The following is a 290-nucleotide window of genomic DNA, read 5'->3' as shown; positions in this document are numbered from 1 at the left end:
ACGAGCCTCACGCCAATTTCACCAATCACGCCTCTTCTTTTTATTGCTCCTTAATGAGGTAACAAGGCTCAGGTGTTTTCCAGGGGCTCGGAGTTACACTTTTTTCCTAGTTTTAACACTTGCATAAATAAATTCAATTTTACTTCGTTTTCATACAAGCAACAGTAGTATTTATCATTGTTTTAAAAAAAATCATGAATGTAAAATCCTGCTTTCATGCTTTTCCTTGTGCACGTAAAATAAAGCCCAAAAGCTTGTTCCGAGCGGCTGCGAAATTTATGTATTATTAT

Source organism: Chamaea fasciata, unplaced genomic scaffold (assembly GCF_029207755.1).
Source record: "Chamaea fasciata isolate MVZ Bird 193981 ecotype frontalis unplaced genomic scaffold, bChaFas1.0.hap1 SCAF_24, whole genome shotgun sequence".
Lineage (NCBI taxonomy): Eukaryota > Metazoa > Chordata > Aves > Passeriformes > Sylviidae > Chamaea > Chamaea fasciata.
Note: the sequence above shows the minus strand (reverse complement) of the source record.